The sequence below is a fragment of the Balaenoptera musculus genome, chromosome X (assembly GCF_009873245.2).
Source record: "Balaenoptera musculus isolate JJ_BM4_2016_0621 chromosome X, mBalMus1.pri.v3, whole genome shotgun sequence".
Lineage (NCBI taxonomy): Eukaryota > Metazoa > Chordata > Mammalia > Artiodactyla > Balaenopteridae > Balaenoptera > Balaenoptera musculus.
The window spans coordinates 65224900-65249928 of record NC_045806.1 but is presented as its reverse complement, the minus strand read 5'-3'; the positions used below and the strand labels follow the sequence as shown (position 1 = coordinate 65249928).

The 25029-nt window shown below is 35.4% G+C and overlaps 2 pseudogenes; both read left to right on the top strand.

The window, feature by feature from the left end:
* Positions 1-9936: 9936 nt before the first annotated feature.
* Positions 9937-12301, top strand: LOC118888942 (annotated as a pseudogene).
* Positions 12302-17598: 5297 nt separating this feature from the next.
* On the top strand, positions 17599-18173 carry LOC118888744 (annotated as a pseudogene).
* Positions 18174-25029: the final 6856 nt, after the last annotated feature.

The following is a 25029-nucleotide window of genomic DNA, read 5'->3' as shown; positions in this document are numbered from 1 at the left end:
AAAAAATACTTGGAGACAAAGGAAAACAAAAACACAATGATCCAAAATTTATGGGATGCAGCAAAAGCAGCTCTAAGGTGGAAATTTATAGTGAGACAAGCTTACCTCAGGAAACAAGAAAAATCTCAGCCAACCGAACCTTATACCTAAAGGAGCTAGAAAAAGAAGAACAAACAAAACCCAAGTTAGTAGAAGAAATCATAAAGATCAGAACAGTAATAAATAAAAAAGACACTAAAAAATAGAAAAGATCAGTGAAATGCTATTGTTTTTCTGCAGTGGTTCACAACATTCTGAAGTGTAGTTCAGATTCAGGAGAGAACTAATCTTCCAATATTTATTATGAAAGCCTCTTAGAAGAAAGAATAGAATGGGAATCTAAAACAAGATTTTTCCCCTTTTCTTCCAGTCATATTGATGACTGGGAGGGATTTTATTGCTCACTGGTGATCCCTGTCACTAATTTCATGTTTCAGTAACTTACGACAGAAGTATAGTGTCTTGCCTTTAGCAGAGTTAAATAGGTGTATGTTGAAATAATTTAGTTTTGAAGCCAAAAGTATAGCCAACCTTGCCATCTCTAAGAAGAGATCTCTTATCTCTGAAATTACAGTATTTGATGTACGAGAACAACATCTCCAGTTTCCACACAATACCACACAATGCTCCAGCAGGTGCTCCCCCCCAATAATTATTATTTACTAATGCCTTCCCATTTTTTCCTCTATATTATCCTTGGAAAATTTTTAAAATAACAGATAAGAATCATATTCGGAACAGAAAATCAAAGTGCGTTTGTGAAATTTTGAGGAGAAAAAAGGCAAATTCTGCAAGTGAGCAAGTCAACTTTTGAAAGTTGATTATGGGAGGTGGGCGAATTGGTTTTCCTATGCCTTTTTAGTGCAATTCAGATGATATTCCATGTTTCCAAAATTACATAACATTTCTAAGATGTCATAATACACTGGAAGAACTGCTGTAATTGCTAATACTTGCTTTTACCTTTAATAAAGCACCTAGAATTCAATAAAATCTAAGAAAAAGTTGTTATTTTAAATCTTGATTATTATACTTTTGCAATAATGAAGTTATTAGAAATTTAGAAAGTTTGCTTCAGACTTATCACCATTAATAACTGAACAGGAACAAAAAGTATTTCTCCTTACCTTTATTCCTTTAATTTCTCCCATTTCATACTTCAAAAATTAAGTCATTTTTAAACTGAGCAGAAATCACCTATACTTCCCCTTACTTCAGCCCCACTTACTGAAAGAAAACACCTTTAGAACAGCTTTCTTTAATCTCAATTTAAAACATTCAAAGAAATTTTATAAAAATCATATATGTAAATTAATCATCATGGCTTGTCCTTTTAAATAGCTGTTGTTATAATTTTTCTTTCTATGAAACTAGTAAAAAATTTACAGAAAAATAAGTATTAAATGTCAAGTTTTGGTGAAATTATTTATTTAAAACTATCTACTCCTAAATTCCATGTTGTTGTAAGTTCCAGAAATAAAAATCTGTGACAGCATACAGTCATCTCAAATTTCAAATTAATAAATTTTTTTAAAGATTCAAGAACAATGGTATGACCTAAATGTCCTTCATTATGACCTCTGACAGCCAAATAATTCTCATGAAATATTTTAAATGCTTAATATTAGACTGACATACCACTAACTTTCCCAATTTTAACTAAAAAAAGTAAAAACAATAAAGAACAGCAAGAATGTGGCACTTGTGACATAGGTGTTCTTACTTCTGTACAACAATTAGAAACTCAACACATTTTACAGGTAATGATATTCAGCTCTTAGTCCACTTATTGCTACTTTAACTGGGATCATTTTGCATATGACATGGTAGTTGTAGAGCCTAGTCTAAGTGACAGATTTTCTATGAGTTTACTCTTCTGTTTTAAAATTTAATTAGTTTTTAGAAATAAATTCTAATGTGTTAATAACTCTTAATTAGAAGAATTTAATAAATATGCCACTGCTTGAAAGTTTATGTGGAAAAAGTTTTCAGGGTCTCAGTAGACTGTAGATTTAGCAAAAAGGCTAATGCCATTATAGGCTACATTAAAATAAATTTAGAGGTTAGAATAAAGGATGTGATAGTCTGGTTGCAGTTTGTGATGATTAGACCTAGTAAATTGTGTTCATTTCAGGACACCACACATAAAGGACTTAAGCAAATTAGAAAATACCCAAGGCAGATAATGGTTGTGATGATTTTAGAAGCAATAGTATCTGAGGAATGAATGAGCAGTAGTTGATTTTCATAGTTTGTTTCCATATTGACACTAACTACGGAGGAAATGTTTTAAACCAAGAAATCTATGTACTTTTCATATCAATCCTCCCCTTCCATCATCTTATTGCCCCTTCTCATTTACTGGTCCCTTATAATTGAAAGTCAACATAGTATAGAAAAGGACTGAATTATCATCAAGACAAGAGAAAGAGATAAAAACATAAATATTCAAAAGGAAGAAACAAAGCTAGTTATTTGCAGATAATATAATTGAGTACATAGAAAATCTGAAAAAAATCTATATTTCTATGATTTAAATTAATATGAGAGTTTACTAAGGCTTCTAGATACAACATAAATATACTGAAATGAACTGTATCCCTTTATTCCAGAAAAATCAGAGAATAAACATAGAAAATAAACCATTAATAGTAATATCCAAAATTAAAGTACCTAGAAATAAATTTAACAAAAATATGTCAAACCTTTGTTTAGTTTAAATATTATAAAGATGTCAATTCTCTCTCACTTTAGAGAGAGATAAAAAGATTCAATGTTATCTCAATAAAATTTTCAATTTGCTTTTTTCATAGAATTTGACTAGCTAAATCTAAAATATATATGGAAAAGAAAGAGCCAAGAATAGCCAAAACACTCTTAAAGAAAACACATGATAAGATTTTAAGAGAAATATATAGACGTATTATAAAACATATTAGTAAGATAATGTGGTATTGACACAAGTATGGACAAATAGACCTAGAAAACAGAACAGAGAGCACATAAGAAGGCCCACATATGTACAGGCACTTGACATATAACAGAAGATATTTCAGATCAGTGAAGAAAAGATGGACTTGCAATAATGGTGCTGGAACAATGATAAAAGCTCTCCCTAAAATAGGAGTAGAAGGTAGTTTCCTCAATCTGATAAAATACTAAAACACTATCACTAGCATCGTATTTAATGATGAAAGACTGAATACTTTCTCCCTTAAACTGAGAACAAAACAAGTATGTCTGTTTGCAACACTCAACATAGTACTGGATGTCTTAGCCAAAAAATAAAATTAAAAGGCTCACAGATTGGAAAGGATAAAGTAAAAGTTTTCCTATGTGTAAATGATACGTATGTCTACATAGACAATCCCAAGTAATATACAAAAAACCTCCTAAAACTACTGAGTTCATTAATGTGGCAGTATTAAAGATTAATACAAAAATAAATCATGTTTGTAGTTATTTTAAAGTTTTCAGAGGAAACTTGAGTAGTTAATGTTGGAATCCACATGAATAAAATGCTGATGGTTTATGAAGATATAACTTTTTAAATTAAACTTTTCTATTTTAAGAAAATTATAGATTCACATGGAGTTGTAGAAATACAACAGAGAGGTCCTATTACCTAATATACTTTACCTAGATTCCCCCAATTCTCACATCTTACAATAGAATGTACAATATCACAAGTAAGATATTGACATGGATAAAATGCACCAATTTAATTCATATTTCCTTAGTTTTGTTTGTCCTCATATGTATCCACCTCTACATAATAGTCAAAATGAAAACATTAAATCACCATAAGGATATTTCATGTTGCCTTTTTCTAAACATGCTTACTTCCATCCTACCCCCTGTCCTGCTCCTAATCCCTGGCAACCACTAATTTTCTTTATTTCTAAAATTTTGTCATTTCGAGAATGTTATATATGATAGTTAGAGTCACAGGAAGTTGCAAACATAGTACAGGATAGTCACAAGTACATTTTACTTAAATATCAAGCAAACCCACAAAATTGATGTTTTACAATACATGTATAGTTCTATGTCATTTTTTTACATGTGCAGATTTATGCAATCACTATTGCTGATTATGTTTGAGTTTTGTAAAAAAAAGAAAAAAATTGAAGGAGTGGGAAATATCCATGGAGAAAAATCCAATAAATATTTTAAAGTAAAAAAAAAAGAAAAGAAAAAAAAATTAACCATGTTTGCATACACAGCAGTGAATAATTGGAAACTATATTTTACACACAATATCATTTACAATAGCTCCCCAAGATGAAATACTTAGGTATAAATCTAACAAACTATATACAGGAAACATATAATGAAAAGTACAAAAAGATGATAAAATAAATATAAATAAATACACATAAATACTGTGCCCATAGCTTGGAAGATTCAACCTAGTAAAGACTATTAATTCTCCTCAAATTGAGCTACAAGTTCAACTTGATTTCTATAAAAATAGGAGCAATTTTGTACATATAGACAAGATAATTTTAAAATTTATAAGGGAAATGAAGATCACTGGAATAGCTACAATTTTGAAAAAGAAGAATAAAGTTGGAAAAATCACACTACCTGATTTTAAACTTACTATATAGCCACAGTAGTCAAGACAGTATGATGTTGGCAGAGAGACAGACATACATATCAATGGAATGGAATATAGATGCCATAAATAGACCAACACAAATACACCTAATTGATTTTTGACAATACAAAAGCAACTATATAGAGAAAAGATAGACTTTACAACAAGTGGTACTGGAACAATTGAACATCCGTAGGCAAAAAAATAAACCTCTACCTAAACCTCATATCTTTTACAAAATTAATTCAAACTAGATCATAGATCAAAATGTGAAATGTAAAAGTGCAAAACTATTAGTGAAAATAAAACGAGAGAAAATCTTTGGGGAGGAGGGTCAAGATGATAGAGGAGGAGGACATGGAGCTCACCTCCCTCCACACCCACACAGACACATCAAAAATACATCTACATGTGGAAAAACATGCACAGAAAACTAAATGGAAACTGGAAAATCTGTTATACACCCAAAGCTACAAGAAAGATCTCCACATAACTGGGTAAGATGGGGGATAAAAAGGAATCAGGTCGTGATCTGCTCCCCAGGGAGGAATCTGTAAGGAAAAGAAGGTCCACGTGGATGGACACTTATCCTGGGGAGGGAGCATGTTGACTCACAATCTAGGCCTTCCAGTCCTGGAGTCCTGCACAGAATACACAAGCCCCTTTGACTGCTGGGAAATCTGCTGAGACAGATAGAAGGGCTAGAGAAGCCTAGACTCTATTCGTGAGGACTGCACACATGCTGGCTTGCTAACAATTGGGGAGGAGAGAACCTTCCACTGGAGACTTGTATGACTATCAGTTACAGCAAGTAGCTGTAGTTATAGCTGTAGTATATATGTTTCAACATATGTGAAAACAAGGATAACCACAGATTAAAAACATATGATAGATTCACAAAAACAAAAAAGAAAAGAACACAAGCATAATACAAAAGAAAATCATCAAACCACAAAAGGAAATAAAAAAGAAGAAAGGAACAAAGAACTACAAAAACAACTGGACAACAAGGTTTAAAATTACAATAAGTACATACTTATCAATAATTACTTTAAATGTCAATGGACTAAATGCTCCAATCAAAGGACATAGAGAGGCACATTGGATAAAAATCTAGAACTTACAATATGCTGCTTATAAAAAACTCACTTCAGGGCAAAAGATACATGCAGTCTAAAAGTGAGGGTATGGAAAAAGATATTTCATGAAAATGGAAATGACAAGAAATCAGGGATAGCACTACTCAGACAAAATAGACTTAAAAAAAAAGATCATAAAGAAAGACAAAAAAAAAAGACATTGTATAATGATAAAGGGATCAATACAAGAGGATATTATACTATTTAGCATATACTCACCCAATATAAGAGCACCTAAATACATAAAGCAAATACTAACAAACATAAATGGAGGGGAGACCTTCAAGATGGCAGAGGAGTAAGATGTGGAGATCACCTTCCCCCCCACAAATACATCAGAAATACATCTACATGTGGAACACCTCCTACAGAACACCTACTGAACACTGGCAGAAGATCTCACACTTCCCAAAAGGCAAGAAACTCCCCATGTACCTGGGTAGGGCAAAAGAAAAAAGAAAAGAGACAAATGAATAGGGACAGGACCTGCACCTCTGGGAGGGAGCTGTGAAGGAGGAAAAGTTTCCACACTCTAGGAAGCCCCTTCACTGGTGGAGACGGGGGTTTGTGGGGTGGAAGCTTCGGAGCCACGGAGGAGAGTGCAGCAATAAGGGGGCAGGGGGCAAAGTGGAGAGATTCCCACACAGAGGATTGGTGCCGACCAGCACTCACCACCCTGAGAGACTTGTCTGCTCACCTGCTGGGGCGGGTGGGGGCTGGGAACTGAGGCTCTGGCTTCAGAGGTCAGATTCCAGGGAGAGGACTGGGGATGGCTGCGTGAACACAGCCTGAAGGGGGCTAGTGCACTGCAGCTAGCAAGGAGGGAGTCCAGGAAAAAGCTTAGAACTGCCTAAGAGGCAAGAGACCATTGTTTTGGGGTGCATGAGGAGAGGGAATTCAGAGCACTGCCTAACCCAGTTCCAGAGACCGGGGCAAGCCGCGGCTATCAGCACGGACACCAGAGACGGGCATGAAACAATAAGGCTGCTGCTGCAGCCACCAAGAAACCTGTGTGCGAGCACAGGTCACTTATCCACACCTCCCTTCCAGGGAGCTTGTGCAGCCTGCCACTGCCAGCGTCCCGTGTTCCAGGGACAACTTCCCCGGAAGACACACGGTGCACTCCAGGCTGTTGCAACGTCACACCAGCCTCTGCCACCACAGGCTCACCCCGCATTCTGCACCCCTCTCTCCCCCTGGCGTGAGTGAGCCAGAACCCCCCAGTCAGCTGCTACTTTAACCCCATCCTGCTGGGAAAGGGAAAAGACGCCCTCAGGCGACCTACACGCAGAGGTTGGGTTAAATCCAAAGCTGAATCCCAGGAACTGTGCGAACAAAGAAGAGAAAGGGAAATTTCTCCCAGCAGCATCAGGAGCAGCGGATCAAATCTCCATAATCAACTTGATGTACGCTGCATCTGTGGAATACCTGAATAGACAACGAATCATCCCAAAATTGAGGCAGTGGACTTTGGGAGCAACTGTAGACTTGGGGTTGGCTTTCTGCACTTAAATTGTTTCTGATTTTATGTTTATCTTACTTTGTTATTTACAGTTTATTATCATTGGTAGATTTGTTTATTGATTTGGTTGCTCTCTTCCTTTTTTTTAATATATAGATATATATTATATATATGTTTTTCCTTCTTCTCTTTTTGTTAGTGTGTATGTGTATGCTTCTTTGTGTGATTTTTGTCTGTAGAGCTTTGCTTTTACCATTTGCCCTAGGGTTCTCTCTGCCCTTTTTTTTATTTATTTTTTTTTTAGTATAACTTTTAGCACTTGTTATTATTGGTGGATTTGTTTTTTGGTTTGGTTGCTCTCTTCTTTCTTTCCTTCATTTTTTTCCTTTTATTATTACTTTAAATTTTTTTTTATTTTTAATAATTTAAAAAATTTTTTATTTTAATAATTTTCATTTTTTCTTTCTTTCTTTTTTTCTCCCATTTCTTCTGAGCCGTGTGGCTGACAGTGCCTTCACACTCCGGCCGGGTGTCAGGCCTGTGCTTCTGAGGTGGGAGAGCTGAGTTCAGGACATTGGTCCACCAGAGACCTCCCAACTCCATGTAATATCAAACAGCGAAAGCTGTCCCAGAGATCTCCATCTCAACGCTAAGACCCAGCTCCACTCAACGACCAGTGCTGGACACCCTATGCCAAACAACTGTCAAGACAGGAACACAACCCCACCCATTAGCAGGGAGGCTGCCTAAAATCATAATAAGGTCACAGACAGACCAAAACACACCACAGGACGTGGTCCTGCCTACCAGAAAGAAAAGATCCAGCCTCATCCACCAGAACACAGGCACCATTCCCCTCCACCAGGAAGCCTACACAACCCACAGAACCAACCTTAGACACTGGGGGCAGATGCCAAAAACAACAGGAACTATGAATCTGCAGCCTGCAAAAAGGAGACCCCAAACACAGTAAGTTAAGCAAAATGAGAAGACAGAGAAACATACACAGCAGATGAAGGAACAAGGAAAAAACCCACAAAACCAAACAAATGAAGAGGAAATAGGCAGTCTACCTGAAAAATAATTCAGAGTAATGATAGTAAAGATGATCCAAAATCTTGGAAATAGAAAGGAGAAAATACAAGTAACGTTTAACAAGGACCTAAAAGAACTAAAGAGCAAACAAACAATGTTGAACAACAAAATGAATGAAATTAAAAATTCTCTAGAAGGAATCAATAGCAGAATAACTGAGGCAGAAGAACGGATAAGTGACCTGGAAGATAAAATAGTGGAAATAACTACCACAGAGCTGAATAAAGAAAAAAGAATCAAAAGATTTGAGGACAATCTCAGAGACCTCTGGGACAATATTAAATGCACCAACATTCGAATTATAGGGGTCCCAGAAGACGAAGAGAAAAAGAAAGGGACTAAGAAAATATTTGAAGAGATTATAGCTGAAAACTTCCCTAATATGGGAAAGGAAATAGTCAATCAAGTCTAGTAAGCATAGAGAGTCCCATACAGGATAAACCCAAGGAGAAACACACCAAGACACATATTAATCAAACTAACAAAAGTTAAATGCAAAGAAAAAATATTAAAAGCAGCAAGGAAAAAACAACAAATAACATACAAGGGAATCCCCATAAGCTTAACAGCTGATCTTTCAGCAGAAACTCTGCAAGCCAGAAGGGAGTGGCAGGACGTATTTAAAGTGATGAAAGGGAAAAACCTACAACCAAGATTACTCTACCCAGCAAGGATCTCATTCAGATATGACAGAGAAATTAAAACCTTTACAGACAAGCAAAAGCTAAGAGAATTCAGCACCACCAAACCAGGTTTACAACAAATGCTAAAGGAACTTCTCTAGGCAGGAAACACAAGAGAAGGAAAAGAGACCTACAATAACAAACCCAAAACAATTAAGAAAATGGTAATAGGAACATACATATCGATAATTACCTTAAATGTAAATGGATTAAATGCTCCAACCAAAAGACGCAGACTGGCTGAATGGAGACAAAAATAAGACCCGTATATATACTGTCTACAAGAGACCCACTTCAGACCTAGGGACACATACAGACTGAAAGTGAACGGATGGAAAAAGATATTCCATGCAAATGACATCAAAAGAAAGCTGGAGTAGCAATTCTCATATCAGACAAAATAGACTTTAAAATAAAGACTATTACAAGAGACAAAGAAGGACACTACATAATGATCAAGGGATCAATCCAAGAAGAAGATATAACAATTGTAAATATTTATGCACCCAACATAGGAGCACCTTAATACATAAGGCAAATGTTAACAGCCATAAAAGGGGAAATCAATCAACAGTAACTCAATCATAGTAGGCGACTTTAACACCCCACTTTCACCAATGGACAGGTCATCCAAAATGAAAATAAATAAGGAAACACAAGCTTTAAATGATACATTAAACAGGATGGACTTAATTGATTTTTATAGGACATTCCATCCAAAAACAACAGAATACACATTCTTCTCAAGTGCTCATGGAACATTCTCCAGGATAGATCGTATCTTGGGTCACAAATCCAGCCTTGGTAAATTTTAGAAAATTGAAATCATATCAAGCTCCCTGGCCCCGACGGGCGGACGGGCTTCCCTGAGGAGGTGGGTAGGGGAGGGCTGGGCCGGCCAGCAGGCAGATGAGGATGCTGAACTTCTGCGTTGCCCCCAACGGCATGCAGAAGAGCACACAGTCTGGCCTGGCCTTTTTCAGGTTCCTGCAGGATCCAGCCAGATGCCAGAAGTGGGTGGAGAATTGTAGGAGAGCAGACTTCGAAGATAAAACACCTGATCAACTAAATAAACATTATCGATAGTGTGCCCAACAGTTTGAGACTTCTATGATCTGTAGAACTAGTCCTTATAGGGCAGTTCTTCAAGGTTATGTGATACCAACAATATTTGATCTTACCAGCCATTTGAATAATCCACACAGTAGACACAGAAAATGAATAAAAGAATTGAGTGAAGATCAAATCAGGACACTGAAACAGAAAAACTAGATGAAACTTCTGAACAGGAACCAAAACATAAGGAAATAAACAACAACAGTGCTCAGAACCCCAGTGCAGACGAAGGGGGTGAAGAGCAGGATGAAGACATTTTACCTTTAACCCTTGAAGAGAAGGAAAACAAAGAATACTTAAAATCTTTATTTGAAATTTTGATTCTTATGGGAAAACAGAACATACCTCTGGATGGACCTGAAGCTGATGAAATCCCAGAAGGTCTCTTTATTCCTGATAACTTTCAAGCACTGCTGGAGTGCCAGATCAATTCTGGTGAAGAGGATCTGAGAAAGTGCTTTGAATCAACAACAGTGAACACATTGTTCTGTTCGAAAACACAGCAGAAACAGATGCTAGAGATCTGTGAGAGCTGCATTCTGGAAGAAACCCTCAGGGAAGTGAGAGACTCTCACTTCTTTTCCATCAACAGTGACAATGTGGTGGGAATAGCAGGGGAAGAGCACCTGCTTGTGTTGGTGAGGTTTGCTGATGAAGCTCTCAACCTGAGGGAGGAATTTGTGGGTTTCCTGCCTTATGAAGCTGATGCAGAAATTTTGGCTGTGAAATTTCACACTATGATAACTGAGAAGTGGGGATTAAACGTGGAGTACTGTTGTGGCCAGGCTTAGATTGTGTCCAGTGGATTTTCTTCCAAAATGAAAGTTGTTGCTTCTAGACTTTTAGAGAAGTATCCCCAAGCTATCTACACACTCTGCTCTTCCTGTGCCTTAAATATGTTGTTGGCAAAATCAGTGCCTGTTATGGGACTATCTTTCACATTAGGAACAATTGAGGAAGTTTGTTGTTTTTTCCATCAATCACCACAACTGCTTTTAGAGCTCGACAATGTAATTTCTGTCCTATTTCAGAACAGAGAAGAAAGGGGCAAAGTACTGAAGGAAATTTGCCATTCCTAGTGGACAGGCAGGCATGACGCTTTTGAAATCTTAGTGGACCTCCTACAAGCACTTGTTTTATGTTTAGATGGTATAAATAGTGATACAAATGTTAGATGGAATAACTGTATAGATGGCCGAGCATTTGTACTCTGTAGTGCAGTAACAGATTTTGATTTCATCATTACCACTGTTGGTCTTAAAAATGTTTTATCTTTTACAAGAGCCTTTGAGAAAAATCTTCAGGGGCAAACTTCTGATGTCTTCTTTGCAGCCAGTAGTTTGACTGCAGTGCTGCATTCACTAAATAAAGTGATGGAAAATATCGAAGTTTATCATGAATTTTAGTTTGAAGAAGCCACAAATTTGGCAACCAAACTTGATATTCAGATGAAACTGCCAGGGAAATTTCACAGAGCTCAGCACAGTAACCTGGAATCTCAGCTAACCTCTGAGAGTTACTATAAACAAACTCTAAGTGTTCCAACAGTGGAACACATTATTCAGGAACTGAAAGATATATCCTCAGAACAGCACCTCAAAGCTCTTAAATGCTTATCTCTGATACTCTGTCATGGAACAGCTCAAATTCAATACAGCAGAGGAGCATCATGCTGACATGTACAAAAGCGATTTACCTAATCCTGACACACACTCTGCTGAGCTTCATTGTTGTGGAATCAAGTGGAAACACAGAGGGAAAGATATAGAACTTCCATCCACTATTTATGAAGCCTTTCATCTGCCAGATAACAAGTTTTTTCCTAATGTTTATGCATGGCTGAAGGTCCTATGTATTCTTTCTCTGATGAAGGTTGAGAATCAATGCATGAAAATGGGCAAAAGCATCTCAAAGCATACCTGAGGAACACTTTGACAGACCAAAGGTCAAATAACTTGGCTTTGCTTAACATAAAATTTGATATAAAACAAGATTTGGATTTAATGGTGGATACATACATCAAACTCTATACAAGTAAGTCAGAGCTTCCTACAGATAATTCAGAAACCATTGAAAATACCTAAGAGACTTTTAGAATAGGCGTTCTCTTATATTTGATATTTGAAAAAAATCTGTAAGACATTTGAAAATATCTTACAGAAAAGTTGTAAGGTGTACGTAGGCCACTTAATCACTGAATATCTTGACCTGTAGGCTTCCCATTGAGTACATTAGTCGTTGATAATCTGCCTGTTTAAATGGCCCATTTGAAGTCCCATGTTTTGGAGACCTAACTGTTCTTCCAGAAGATAGCATTGAAAGTACCATGTTACGCTCTGTGATCTCTGCTAATGGCACTTTGGAATTGTATAAGTTAAGTCATTTTTGACATAACATTAATTACTGTGGATCCAACTGTCAGATAGTGAGTTATCAGTTCTTTGAAGAAATAAATTTTGAGGAGGTATGGGAGGAAGGAATACATTTTATAAAACATTACAATGAAGCTCATGACTGACCTTTGAATAGTAGGAGTTTTAAGTATGCTGTTAAAAACCTGTAAGGGACCGTTAAGAAAATTATCAGACTGTAAGAAAAATGTCTGAGCTCGCCAAACAAGGATTTCAGTGTAGATTTTGTTTTTGTCAAATGAAGTTGAAGGAATAAATTATAGTTAAAGTTTGAATGGAAGAGCCTGCCATTGTTTTTCCACATCTGGTTGTTGCGGCTTACATTCCTTTATTGAGCCTAGATCTTCATAAGCTTTTTGACAGGTATATGTTGAACACTTCTGTTTCATGGTCACTACAGGATCACAGGCCATGGATAGTAACAACTGATTTGTCTGTTTTCTTTTGTCTTTTTCCATGACTGTATCTACTGCCTCATCTTGATTTACAAAAAAAACCTAGAAAACCTACAGAAATAAGTGTTTTATGGTTTATCTAGGAATAATAAAGAAAATATTGCTGCTATTTTTGGTGAAGAAAATCAATTTTGTATAGTTAACTTTAACCTAAGTAAAATGTGATTTTTGTTTAAAAAAGAAGAAACAAAAAAACAAAAAAAACACAAGAAATAGTATCAAGTATCTTTTCCGACCACAACACTATGAAACTAGATATCAATTACAGAAAAAATCTGTAAAAAATACAAACACATGGAGGCTAAACAATACAATACTAAATAACCAAGAGATCACAGAAGAAATAAAAGAGGAAATCAAAAAAATCCCTGGAAACAAATGACAATGAAAACACAACAACCCAAAACATATGGGATGCAGCAAAAGCAGTTCTAAGAGGGAAGTTTATAGCAATACAATCCTACCTTAAGAAAAAAGAAACAGCTCAAATAAACAACCTAACCTTACACCTAAAGCAATTAGAAAAAGAATAGCAAAAAAACCCCCAAAAGTTAGCAAAAAGAAAGAAATCATAAAGACCAGATCAGAAATAAATGAAAAAGAAATGAAGGAAACAATAGCAAAGGTAAATAAAACTAAAAGCTGGTTCTTTGAGAAGATAAACAAAATTGATAAACCATTAACCAGACTAATCAAGAAAAAAAGGGAGAAGACTCAAATCAATAGAATTAGAAATGAAAAAGGAGATGTAACAACTGACACTGCAGAAATACAAAGGATCATGAGAGATTACTACAAGCAACTCTATGCCAATAAAATGGACAACCTGGAAGAAATGGACTAATTCTTAGAAAAGCACAAAGTTCTGAGACTGAAACAGGAAGAAACAGAAAATATAAACAGATCAATCACAAGCATTGAAATTGAGACTGTGATTAAAAATATTCCAACAAACAAAAGCCCTGGACCAGATGGCTTCACAGGCGAATTCTACCAAGCATTTAAAGAACAACTAACACCTATCCTTCTCAAACTCTACCAAAATATAGAAGAGAGAGGAACGCTTCCAAACTCATTCTATGAGGCCACCATCACCCTGATACCAAAATCAGACAAAGATGTCACAAAGAAAGAAAACTACAGGCAAATATCACTGATGAACCTACATGCAAAAATCCTCAACAAAGTACTAGCAAAAAGAATCCAATAGCACATTAAAAGGATCATACACCATGATCAAGTGGGGTTTATCCCAGGAATGCAAGGATTCTTCAATATACGCAAATCAATCAATGTGATAAACCATATTAACAAATTGACAGAGAAAAACCATATGATCATCTCAAAGATGCAGAAAAAGCTTTCGACAACATTCAACACCCATTTATGATAAAAAACTATCCAGAAAGTCAGCATAGAGGGAACTTTCCTCAACATAATAAAGGCCATATATGACAAACACACAGCCAACATGATTCTCAATGGTGACAAACTGAAAACATTTCCAATAAGATCAGGAATAAGACAAGGTTACCCACTCTCACCACTATTATTCAACATAGTTTTGGAAGTTTTAGCCACAGCAATCACAAAAGAAAAATAAATAGAAGGAATCCAAAACAGAAAAGAAGAATTAAAACTCACTGTTTGCAGATGACATGATACTATCCATAGAGAATCCTAAAGATTCTACCAGAAAACTACTAGAGCTAATCAATGAATTTGGAAAAGTAACAGGATACAAAATTAATGCACAGAAATCTCTTGCATTCCTATACACTAATGATGAAAAATCTGAAAGGGAAATTAAGAATACACTACTATTTACCATTGAATAAAAAGAATAAAATACCTAGGAATAAACCTACCTAAGGAGACAAAAGACCTGTATGCAGAAAACTATAAGACACTGATGAAAGAAATTAAAGATGATACAAGCAGATGGAGAGATATACCATGTTCTTGGATTGGAAGAATCAACATTGTGAAAATGACTATACTACCCAAAGCAATCTACAGATTCAATGCAATCCCTATCAAACTACCAATGGCATTTTCCACAGAACCAGAACAAAAAATTTCACAATTTGTATGGAAACACAAAAGACCTGGAATAGCCAAAGCAATCTTGAGAAAGAAAAATGGAGCTGGAGGAATCAGATTCCCAGACTTCAGACTATACTACAAAGCTACAGTCATCAAGACAGTATGGCACTGGCACAAAAACAGAAATATAGATCAATGGAACAGGATAGAAAGCTCAGAGATAAACCTACACACATGTGGTCACCTTGGTTTTGATAAAGGAGGCAAGAATATACAATGGAGAAAAGAAAGCCTCTTCAATAAGTGGTGCTGGGAAAACTGGACAGCTACATGTAAAAGAATGAAATTAGAACACTCTGTAACATCATACACAAAAATAAACTTAAACTGGATTAAAGACCTAAATGTAAGGCCAGACACTATAAAACTCCTAGAGGAAAACACAGGCAGAACACTCTATGACATAAATCACAGGAAGATTCTTTTTGACCCACCTCCTAGAGAAATGGAAATAAAAACCAAAATAAACAAATGGGAGCCAATGAAACTTAAAAGCTTTTACACAGCAAAGGGCAACATAAACAAGACAAAAAGACAAACCTCCGAATGGGAGAAAATATTTGCAAATGAAGCAACTGACAAAGGATTAATCTCCAAAATGTACAAGCAGCTCATGCAGCTCAATATCAAAAAAACAAACGACTCAATCCAAAAAAGGGCAGAAGACCTAAAGAGACATTTCTCCAAAGAAGATATACAGATTGCCGACACACACATGAAAGAATGCTCAACATCACTAATCATTAGAGAAATGCAAATCAAAACTACAATGTGGTGTCACCTCACACCACTCTGAATGGCCATCATCAAAAAATCTACAAACTATAAATGCTGGAGAGGGTGTGGAAAAAAGGGAACCCTCTTGCACTGTTGGTGGGAATGTAAATTGGTGCAGCCACTATGGAGAAGAGTATGGAGGTTCCGTAAAAAACAAACAGTAGAACTACCATACGACCCAGCAATCCCACTACTGGACATATACCCTGAGAAAACCATATTTCAAATAGAGTCATGTACCACAATGTTCATTACACCTCTATTTACAAGAGTCAGGACATGGAAGCAACCTAAGTGTCCATCAACAGATGAATGGATAAAGAAGATATGGCACATATATACAATGGAATATTACTCAGTCATAAAAAGAAATAAAATTGAGTCATTTGTAGAGAGGTGGATGGACCTAGAGTCTGTCATACAGAGTGAACTAAGTCAGAAAGAGATAAACAAATACCATATGCTAACACATATGTATGGAATGTAACAAAAAATGTTTCTGAAGAACCTAGGGGCAGAACAGTAATAAAGACATAGACATAGAGAATGGACTTGAGGACATGGAGAGGGGGAAAGGTAAGCTGGGACGAAGTGAGAGAGTAGCATGGACATATATACACTACCAAATGTAAAATAGATAACTAGTGGAAAGCAGACACATAACACAGGGAGATCAGCTCGATGCTTTATGACCACCTAGAGGGGTGGGATAGGGAGGGTGGGAGGGAGACACGAGAGAGGAGATATGGGGATATAAGTATATGTATAGCTGATTCACTTTGTTATAAAGCAGAAACTAACACACCATTGTAAAGCAATTATGCTCCAATAAAGATGTTAAAAAAATAATTAAAAAGGATAACCAAAAATAAATAAATAAATAAATAATGGAGATATGAACAATAATTCAATAATAGTAGGAGACTTTATCCTTCCATTGACATCAATGAACAGATCTTCCAGACAGAAAATCAATAAGGCAACAGAGGTTCTAAATGACACATTAGACCAGTTGGACTTAATGGATATCTATAGGACACTACATCCAAAAAGAACAGAATGCACATTCTTTTCAAGCACGCATGTGATGTTTTCTAGGATGCACCACAGACTAGGTCAGAAAACAAGCCTCTAACAAATTTATGAGGATAGAAATTACTTCACGTATCTTTTCTGACCACAGTGATATGAAACTAGAAATCAACCACTCTAAGAAAAATGGGAAAATGGTAAACACATAGGGACTAAACAGCATGTTACTAAAAAACCAATGAGGCAACCATGGAATCAAAGAAGAAATCAGGAAATACCTCAAGACACATGAAAATGAAAACATAATCTCACAAAATCCATGGGATGCAGCAAAAGCAGTTCTAAGTAAGAAATTCATAGTGATACTTAGTGGTCTTCGTCAAAAGACACATAGTGGTCTTCATCAAAAAGCAAGAAAAATCTCAAATGAGCAACCCAATGTACCACATAAAAGACTTAGAATAAGAAGAACAAATAAAACCTAAAATCAGCCACAGTCTTTGCAGAGAGTCACCACGGTTTCCTGCTTCAACATTGCTTGGACAGAACCTGGCCCTCATCCCCCGGCTCCTGCTGGCTGCTCAGAGCCAGCTCTCACCACCACCTCACAGCACACTCCATCTGCCCCAAGGTCCCCGCTGCCACTCCAGTGCTGCACAGCTGCCACCACCACTGCCAACATTGCCTCTCCTCAGCCACCCACCATGATGACCGTGTCCACCTCGCAGGTGCATCAGAACACCACCAGGACTCAGAGGCCACCATCAACTGCCAGATCAATGTGGAGCTCTACACCTCCTATGTCTTCCTGTCCATGTCATACTATTTTGACTGTGATGATGTGACTTCGGAGAACTTTGCCAAATGCTTTCTTCTCCAATCTCTTGAGGAGAGGGAACATGCTGAGAAACTGATGAAGCTGCAGAACCAATTGGGTGGCCAAATCTTCTTTCAGGATATCAAGAAACCAGACCGTGATGACTCGGAGAATGGGCTGCATGCAATGGAATGTGCATTACACTTGGAAAAAAGTGTGAGTCAGTCACTACTGGAACTGCACAAGCTGGCCACTGACAAAAATGACCACCATTTGTGTTACTTAATTGAGATTCATTACCTGAATGAGCAGGTGATATCCATCAAAGAATTAGGTGACCATGTTAACAACTTGTGTAACATGGGGAACCCCAAATGTAGCATGGAAGAGTGTTTCTTTGACAAACACACCCTGGGAAACACTGATAACAAGAGCTAAGCTTTAGGCTGGCTTCCCATAGCCACAGGGGTGACTCCCCTGGTCACCAATGCAGTGCCTGCATATTTGGGTTACCTTTACCTTTTCTATAAGTTGTACCAAAACATCTACAAGTTCTTTCCTTAGTACCATTCCTTCAAATAAAGTAATTTGGTACTCCCCCCCCCCAAAAATACCTAAAGTCAGCAGAAGGAAGGAAATAATAAAGATCAGAGAGGAAATAAAATAGAGTTCAAAATAACCATAGAATAGATAAATGAAACAAGAGCTGGTTTTTCGAAAAGATAAGCAAAATCAACATACCTCTACCCAGGCTCATCAAGAAGAAACACCCTCAAAAAAAATGAAAGAAAAGAAATAACAACTGATACCACAGAAATACAAAAATCATAAGACAATACTATGAGCAGTTATATGCCAACAAGTTGGACAACCCAGAAGAAGTTGACAAGTTTCTAGAAACAGAAAGCTTGTCAAAACTGAGTCAAGAGGAGACAGACACTTTGAACAGACTGATCACTAAAAGCGAAATAGAATATGTAATAAAAAAAAAAAAAAAAACTCCCTCCAAACGAAAGTCCAGGACTGGACTGCTTCACTGGAGAATTTTAACAAACATACAAAGAACTTATAGCTATCTTTCTCAAACTATTATAAAAATTGAAGAGGAGGGACTGCTCTCAAATTCATTCTATGAAGCCATTATCACCCTGATAACAAAACCAAAGACACCACAAAACAGAAAATTACAGGCCAACATGTATTTTTAATGAATATAGATGCAACAATCCTCAACAAAATATTAGGAAACAGAATCATACATCAAAAACAATACATAAAAAATACCATACACCATGATCAAGTTGGATTCATTCCGGGGTTGCAAGGATGGTTCAACATAAGCAAATCAATCAAAGTGATATACCACATTAACAAAAGGAAAGACAAAAGCCACATAATCATCTCAATAGATGCAGTAAAATCATTTGACAAAAGTTAACATCCATTCTAGATAAAAACTCTCACTGAAATGGGTATAGAGGGAACATATCTAAACATAATAAAAGTCATTTATGACAAAGCCACAGCCAACATAATACTCAACAGTGAAAAACTGAAAGCCTTCCCATTAAAGTTAGGAATGAGACAAGAATGCCCACTCTTACCACTCCTATTCAACATAGTATTGGAAGTCCTAGCCATAGCAATCAGACAAGAAAAAAGAAAAAAAATCTAAATTGAAAGGAAGAAGTAAGACTGTCACTATTTGTAGATGACATGGTACTTTACATAGTAAACCCTAAAGTCTCCATACAGAAACTATTAGAACTAATAAATGAATTCAGTAAGGTTGCAGAATACAAGGTTAATATAAAGAATTTGTTACATTTTTTTACACTAACAATGAAATTTCAGAAAAGGAAGTTAAAAACCCAAAAATCTCGTTTAAAGTCACATGAAAAAGAAATACCTAGGAATAAATTTAACCAAGGAGGTGAAAGACCTGTATGCTGAAAACTGTAAAACATTGACAAAGTATACTGAAGATGATTCAAATAAATATAAAGACAACACATGCTCTAGGATTGGAAGAATTAATATGGTTAAAATGGCCATGCTACCCAAAGCAATCTACAGATTTAATGCAATCCTTATCAAAATACTCATGACATTCTACATATAACTAGAACAAATATCTTAAAATTTATATGGAACCACAAAAGACCAAGAATTGCCAAAGCAATTCTAAGGAAAAAATAAAGCTGGAGGCATAACCCTTCCAGACTTCAGACTATACTACAAAGCTACAGTAATCAAAACAGCATGGTATTGGCACAAAACAGACATATAGCTCAATGGAACAGAACAGAGAGCCCAGAAATAAACCCACTCACCTGTCGTCTATCTATGACAAAGGAGGCAATAATATACAATGGAAAAAAGACAATCTCTACAACAAGTGGTGTTGAGAAAACTGGACAGTTACATGTAAATCAATGAAATTAGACCACTCCCTCACACCATATATAAAAATAAAATCAAAACAATTTAATGACCTAAATATAAGACATGACACCATAAAACTCTTAGAAGAGAACATAGGCAAAATATTCTTGGGTATAAACTGTAGCAATATTTTCCTAGATCTGTGTCCCAAGGCAAAAGAAATAAAAGCAAAAGTAAGAAGTGGGATCCAATCAAACATACAACTTTTTCAGAACAAAGGAAACCATCATAAAATGAAAAGACAACCTACAGAATAGGAAAAAATATTTGCAAATGATGCAACTGACAAGGGCTTAATATCTAAAATATACAAACAACTCATACAGCTCAATATTGAGAAAATGAACAACCCAATCAGAAGATGGACAGAAGACCTGAATATACATTTTTCCAAAGAAGACATACAGATGGCCAACAGACACATAAAAAGATGTTCAGCATCATTCATTATTAGAGAAATGCAAATCAAAATCACAATGAGGTATCACCTCACACTAGCCAGAATGGTTATCTTCAAAAAGTCTACAAATAATAAATGCTGGAGAGAGTGTGGAGGAAAGGGTACCCTCCTACACTCTTGGTGGGAATGTAAACTGGTGTAGCTATGGAAATCAGTATGGAGTTTCCTTTAAAAAAACTAAAAATACAGCTACTATATGATCCAGCAATCCCACTCCTGGTACATATCTGGAAAAAATGAAAACACTAATTCGTATAGATACATACACTTCATTGTTCATCACAGCACTATTTTTTTTTTTTTTTTGGCTGCACTACACAACATGCAGGATCTTCCCTGACCAGGGATCGAACCCATGCCCCCTGTAGTGAAAATGTGGAGTCTTAACCACTGGACTGTCAGAGAAGTCCATAACAGTACTCTTTATAATAACCAAGACATGGAAAGAACCCAACTGCCCATCAACAGAGGATTGGCTTAAGAAGATGTGAGATATATATATATATATATACACACACATACACAATGGAATATTTCTCTGCCATAAAAAAGAATGAAATATTGCCATTTGCAGCAACATGGATGGAACTAGATAATATACTTAGTGAAGTCAGATAGAGAAAGACAAATATTATATTCTATCACTTATATGTGGAGTCTTAAAAGTAATACAGATGAATCTATATATGAAACAGAGGCACAGACATAGAAAAAAAACTTATGGTTACCAAAAAGGGGGGGGGGATAAATTCAGAGTGTGAGATTAACAGATACAAACTACTATACATAAAATAGGTGAGCAGCAAAGATTAACTATACAGCACAGGGAATTATATTCAATATCTTGTAATAACCTATAATGGAAACTAATGTGAAGTACAAATATGTATTTGTATATATAATATATATCTAAATCACTTTGCTGTATACCTAAAACTAACACAATATTGTAAATCAACTATACTTCAATTAAAAAAAAGAGAGAAAATCTTCAGGATCTAGGACTAGGCAACAAGTCTGTAAACTTGACACCAAAAGAACAATCCGTAAATGGTAAAGTTGATCAATTGTACCTCTTCACAATTAGAAACTTTTGCTCTGTGAAAGACTCTGAGAAGAGAATGAAAAGACAGGCTACAAACTGGGGGGAAGTATCTGCAAATCACATATCTGACAAAGGACTTGAATCTAGACAAATTGGTAATTGCCAAGGGTTACATTTGGAAGAGGGTATAAGTATAAAGAGAAATTTCTTTGGGGTGATAGAACAGTTCTGTATCCTGATTGTAATGGTGGTTACACAAATTTCAACGTATGATAAAATTTTATAGAAATATACACAAAAAATAAATAAAGGAAGAAAAGGAGGAAAGGGTGTCATACTATGGGTTTGACATTGCACATAAGTTACATAAAATGTCATTGGGGGAAGCTGGGTGAAAGTTACATAGCATTTAATCCATACTGTTTTTGCAAGTTCTATATGAGTATGAAATTATTTCAAAAAATTTTTTAAAGTTCCGGTCTGAGTGTCAAGAGAAGATGTACATTCTAGTCTGAGTTCTCTAAGGCAAACTCTCTGAATTCCAGTTTCCTCAACAGTAAAATGTAAAGAATTTTATTTGTCATACCTATCTAATAAAAGTGTTAATAACAATTAACAATTGAGAATAAAATTGATATGAAAATACTCTGAACTCTTATGTTTTGGACAAATGTACTTTTTATGCCCTAATGACTTCGTTTATGGAAATACCTAATTCCAAGAACTGGATGTCTCTTGACATTTCTATTCCAAATGTGAAATATGTTTTTTCTCACTCAAGTTTTTGTTTAACAAGTATATCATATAGAATAAATTCCACTTGACTAGGGAGGTGGGAAATTCAAGCAAGAACATAATGTTTATTTCTTTGTTACATTTTAACTTTATTTCAAATCACAATCAGCATATATTTCAAAAAGCCATCGCTTATTAGGCAGGTATAATTTAACTAAGTTATACATGCAAAGATTTCTGAAATCAGATGTGGGGAATGTTTATGTCAGAATTGTTTTCCCCTTAAGAAAACACAGCTTGCTACTAATTAATTAAATAACTGATGCAACCATTCTAAAAGCTGAGCTACATTTCTGCACTAGCTCCTCCTTTTTGTGTTGTTTTAGCTTTTATTTTGTGAATTATGGGAAAATGTTTGGTATACTTGGCATACTTGGTATACTTGTTATTGTGTTACTTTAGATTAAAATTTATGGCCCCAACTTGATCCATCCCTTGTATAAACACAGTCATAAAAAAAAATACATTCTACAAGAACTGAAACTTAAGCCAAATACTTATTTAAATCTTTGTTCACCCCTTTTCCTACTGGACTGTGCTGATTCCTGAATTCAGACTTGAGGGCTGAAAGCCAAATAAGTCAATCATTTTTCTTGGAGGAAAATAGACCCCTTGAGCATCAGTGGCAGAAATTATTTTCTGACTAGCAGTTCATTCACAAGAGCAGGTTTCACTTTGTGACCTAATTTCAATAATGAGTCTATTAAATTTATTACAAATTTGCAAAAAATCTCAATGTTGCTAAATATAATTTTGTAATAAATAAAAAAACTACATAATAATGGCTTTCTTTTTAATTAATGAAATTACAAAAGTTTCCACTCCATACCCTCATTAGTTTGTCTGGATTGCTGTAACTGTACTAAATTTAATGTATGTGCCAGCGAAACTCCTCAGGTCTTCTATTGCCCATTTTCAAATGAAACCTCTCTTGCATCTCAAATGTAACATAAAATATCAAAAATAAAACATTAATACATCTACATAACATATTTACAGTTGAAATCATCTCAATAAAATATTTCCATCTTTTATTAGAATATTCAACTCTCATTCACATACAAGTGGTGTTACTATCCACTATAATTTTATCATATTCTAACTGACCTCATGGATGAGTTTTTCAATTATATTTCCAAAGTTATTTGCCATCACTCCCTTTTGTGATTACTCATCACATCCCCAACATGCCTCAAACTTCCCCTTGTCTGGAAAGATACTTTCTCCCTTACTCAGATACTTGGATATTACTAATCCTTCAGAACCCTACTTAAAAGTCTTCCTCTGCTCCCTTTCACCCTCACCCAAATTAGAAATAAATCTTCTGCACTCTGTATTTCTGTAAGCATTATAGATAGGTGTATAATGTCTTGTCTTTGTTTTTTGACTATGATTCTCTCAAGGCAGGGGCTATCTTCTTCATCTCTGTGTCTCTTATTGTACCTAGCAGAGTGCCTAATACAAAATAGGAGCACAAGAATTGCTTGAAAATGAAAAAAAAATAGTCACTCTTTTTACCAAGTTGATTATTTTTATGATGGCAGAAGCTAGAATAAAAAGGCCTTTCTCTACCAATAGTGATATATGAACTGGCAAAGAAATGCCAGTACAGAGTGAAATATAAAGGTATGATTTAATTATTTTAAAAAATATTCCCAGAATATAAAATTCTCATAATAGAATGGAAATTCAAAATCATATTCCAAAGGCACATAGAAATTATTTTTGGATTACTTAAGCCACTCCTTCCCTCTGTTAGCATGAATAACCAAGAAATGGCCACAAAACGTATAACCACACCATTGAATATAATGCAGAAAAGGCAGCAATACTCCCATTGAACCAAATCCAACCTGACCAATAGTTTTAATATCTCTGTAAGCAAATAACCCTTCCATATCCAAATTGAACACACAACAAAACTAAATCAACATAGAATGATTGATAATGCAATTGCAGTTTTTATGTTGTTCATAGAAAATTTCATCAATAAGCAAATTTATATTTAAAGTAATGAAACTAAAAGATTCCAGTAAATACCATATGAATTTTACTTTGAAATTTATTTTTTTTTAATTACAAAGTATTATTCCATAAAAAGCAAGATAATTCAGTTAATAATGACATATTATATATTAAAAAAATAACATTATACTGTGTGAAATAAGTCAGACAGAGAAAGACAAATACTGTAGGATATCACTTATATGTGGAATCTGAAAAAGAAAAACTAGTGAATAAAACAAAAAAGAAGCAGACTCACTGATATATAAAACAAACTATTGGTTACCAGTGGGGAGAGGGAGGGGAGGAGCAATATAGGGGTATTGGGGATTATATGAAATCATGTGTGTGAAACTTTTGAAAATTGTAAAACACTATAGAATTTTAAAAATCTTTCATTCAAAAAAATTAAAAATTAAAGAAATAACTGAATCATTTAGAAAATTTTGACTTTTAAACATGCAATTATATTTTCAAACTGTCACCTACAGTCACTCTGGACTGATTTAGAATAGGTCTTTGAGTAGGCTTCATCAAAGTGAACA